We start from the raw sequence: 4158 nt of genomic DNA on the forward strand, positions 1-4158 counted from the left end.
TTCTTTCAGCTTTTTGGTAGCTGTTTCACCTCCTTGAACTTCAGTGACATCACTTGATTTTGTCAATCACTGATTCTAGGCTTGCCATTCAACAGGACATGATTCCAAGAATACATGTGCATGTCTCTTCACAGCTCTTTGACCTCCTTACATCATGACAACATTTAACAGGATGAACAGACCGGCATGACAGGCAGCTATTTTTAACATTGTTGATCTTCTATATATTCCAGGATTTCCATGATCTGTCCTAGCACACGTTCCTGTCTTAGATCAACACAATTAGAGTAGAAGGTTAGAGTTCATAGGCACAAAAGACTTAGTATGCGTATCAATCAACCCAGAAACTATGCTCATATGGTCAATCTCGATCAGTTTCGCCTCAACTAGTTCACCGACAAAGTGATGTCTAATATCAATGTGTTTAACTCCAGAAAGTTGAACAAGATTCTTAAAGATGTTTAAGGCACTCAAATTATCATAATGAATTAACAGAGTATCAGAATCCATACCATTGACCGAAGATATGTGTCGCATAGAAACATCCTCCCCTTGTACTTCACCCCAATCCAGACCACTGTTCCCACTTTTTGGCACATGGGCTTGAGATACTAAAACCCTATCAGCTGATTGATCAACTTGCGGTTTCAGGAAGTATTTTAGTTTACCCGCTATACTCTTCTCAAATTCCTATGACATGATCTCCACAAACTGTTGTATCATTGGTTGATTCATGAACCCAAGGACAATGTCATTGACATAGATCTGAGCAAACATTAGCGTGTTGTCACTGTTAAGGACAACCAATGCTTTGTCTATACTCCCATGTGTGCATCTTTGACCTGGAAGGAACACAGTCATACTCTCATACCATGCTCTCGATAGTTGCTTGAGATCATACACAACCTTCTTTAGTTGATAAACATTCTCAGGATGTTGTTAGTTTCTACAGCCTTTTGGTTGCTCAACCAGGGTCTCTTCTTTGTTTTTCACAATGCATCCACTAGCACTACTCTTGTTCTTGACACACCTCTTTATCACCACTGCATTAATATCATCAGAACATTGAGTGAGCTCCCCACACATCACCCCCTTCACATTGTCCCAACTCATTTTGCATTGCAGCAAACCAGAACTGTTCATGAGGTGCCTGCTTGCAATTCTTCGAGTCAATGGTTGAAACGAGGTGGGCAGATCGAACAAGATGTTGGTCCTGAGAGATAATGTCAGAAACAGCAGCCCTCTGATTCTCTCCAGTCGGATGCAAAAACCACCTTCCTTCCTCTAGTAACTCTACCCCCCTGAATCGCACCGATAACACCATTAGAGGAGTGATTCCGATGAATCTGAGAAGACGAAGAAAGAGCATCCGATGTAGACATGGAGCTGACCAAGACATCATGTTTTGCAGGTTCTTGCTCGTGCTTCTCATTATTTGTTACCAGGTCCTCATCATCCAGAACCCAGTAGAAACACCCAAACATATGAGAGTAGCCCAATGTAGGATCCTTCCCTTTCCACAACTCACAGGAAGTCTTGTTGGTTCCTGATTGAACACACACTCGGTTGATGATGTAGCAGGCAGTATGAGCAGCTTTGATATATCATGGTTTTTAGGTGTTTTTAGCCATGATATAAGTTTTATTTACAGAGTCTTTTTGGTATTTTTAGAGTCTTTTGAGTCTTTATAGGATTAGCATGGATGGGAGCATAATGGAGCTAAATAGGAAGATTTGGAGCTTAATCAAGCATTGAGGCTGAGCTACGAAGTTGAGAGACGAATTCAGAAGTAAGCATCGATCGACACAATATCAGCATCGGTCGATGCATAGCCAAAGAAGAAATTGGAAGTTTTCCCACAAGTTTTGAAGATTTACAAAGTTGCCCCAAAGTTTTCCATATTTGCATCATTAGTCCGTGGACGTGTTTAAGAATATAAATAGGATTTTTGGGTCATTGTTTAGACCTAAACTTTATTTTTCCCTGCAACTTTTTGAGAGAAAACCTTGTGAGAAATTTTGGAGAGCTTTTGGAGAGAAGAATCAAGACTCCTTCAGAGAAGATTCATAACTCCTTTTCTTCTTCCTTTAATCTCTTAATGCTATCTATTTTATTCATGATTTGTGTTCTTACAATTATGTCTGAGTAGATCTGCTTGTTAGGTTTAGGGTTTCTCATTAGGGATTTCATGGATTATTAAATCTGTTAATTTAGGATTCAATATCTATCTAGATCTTCATCTTAGGTTGTTCTTCATATTAATTCTTGATTGATCACCTAGAATTAATAACTTAGAAAAATAAATTGATATGAGAATATAATTGATTTTCCTGACAAAAACCTTTGGTGAGCAAAATTACTTCTTGCAAAGAGATTTGATTTAGTAATTTTGTGAACTTATCTAAACTTGATTTTATTGCTGGTTTTTAACTTGAATTTTGCAAAGAGATTTGGATTTTCCGGTTTTCAGACTAAGATAATATTTGCAGTGAGAACTGATTTATTTTACAATTGTGTTTAGAGTTCAAGAACGGTGCTTAATTGTTGAATCCTGCTTGCTTAATTAATTGATCTGATTTTCCATGATTTCCTGAGAATTTCCCTAGGCCTAGCGTTTCATCCATCTGAATTTACAACTCTTTTATTTTCTGTTTTATTTTGCAATTTAATTAAAATATTTCTGTTTAGCATAATTAAAAATTTTTTAAATCTGTTGTGTAAATCTAGAGTTCTTGTGGATTTGATCCCTAAGTACTACAATTGATCTCTTAATTTGAGAGAGTAGCTCAGGGTTAAATTTGAGCATACCAAGCTTCACCCCGGAACCAATACGAGACCTTAATCTCATGCAACATAGCTCGTGCCATCTCCTGCAGTGTTCTGTCCTTCCACTCTACAGCTTCATCCTGCTCCGATGTTCTTGGGACAGAGTATTGACGAATAAGACCTTGATGACCATAGAGTTGATCTGACCTGTCATTCTGTAGTTCTCCTTCGTGATTACCATGAGTAGTTAGAATAGAATGCTTTTCACCCTTTTTGCTAAGATCACATATGAGGTAGGGATCATCCTTCAGCTCAAGAATTCCAAATGCAGCCTTTTGATTAACAAGCCTCATTGTTGTACACATATTCAAGCAGCCAAGTTTCTGATGCCACATATTAGTTTCCATTGCAGTGGTTGTGTTGGCGCACTTCATTGCTAATACCCACATGTAGCAGTTGTCACTCGAACTCCTTCCTCTGAATCGAACAGATCCTTGTCTATCAACTACCTCGCACCCCTTCTTGGTAAAAGTGACTTCCAGACCTTTGTCACATAGCTGACTGATGCTTATAAGGTTTACCTTCAGACCATCACCCAAGACAACATCCTTTAGATGTGGTTGTAAGTCACCACTTGTTGTACCCTTTCTTCGGATTATTCCTTTTCTTCCATCACCGAAGGTTACTCTCTCTTCATCAACAGCCTCTACATGTGACAGAGTGCTAAGAGCACCTGTCATATGCCTGGAGCATCCCCTATCAAAGTACCACTTGTTCTGATCACCCTCTGCTCTTTTGGTTGCATATGTCAGTCGATAGTTGAGAACATCTTCCCTGATTACATCCTCTTCTTATGACCAGACTTTGATTTCCTCGATACCTTCACCATCACTTGGTAGCAATACAGAGTTGTTCAAAGATTTACCCTTACCATCTTCTTTTCTTTCCTAAGGGATGACAACAGCCTGCATAATCCCTACCAACTGATTAAACTTAGCCTCTTCTAAGTTTAGAAACTTGATTACAACAGACCAGTGTGGTTGAAGCTTGTCAAACAAACTCTCAAGGAACTTTTTCACCATTGACTCATCATTGTATCGTTTTCCCATAACTGCAGCCTTTTTTGCAATTCCACTCAATCTACTGTTGTAGCTAGCAATATATTCATTTTCAGTCATGTGAAGTCTCTCAAATTCCGATGCAGGACTATCCAATCTGGCCCGCCTATCACTGCTTGTGCCTTCAAACATGCTAACTAGACAGTTCCATGCTTCCTTGGCAGACACACATCCCTGTACTAGTTGGATAAAGACCTCCATTGGCAGAGCATTGAAAATGACTAACAATGCTTGGGAATTATATTTAGATTTTGCTTTATCCTCAGCTGTCCAT

This window comes from Camelina sativa, chromosome 20 (genome assembly GCF_000633955.1).
Source record: "Camelina sativa cultivar DH55 chromosome 20, Cs, whole genome shotgun sequence".
In the NCBI taxonomy this organism is placed as follows: Eukaryota; Viridiplantae; Streptophyta; class Magnoliopsida; order Brassicales; family Brassicaceae; genus Camelina; species Camelina sativa.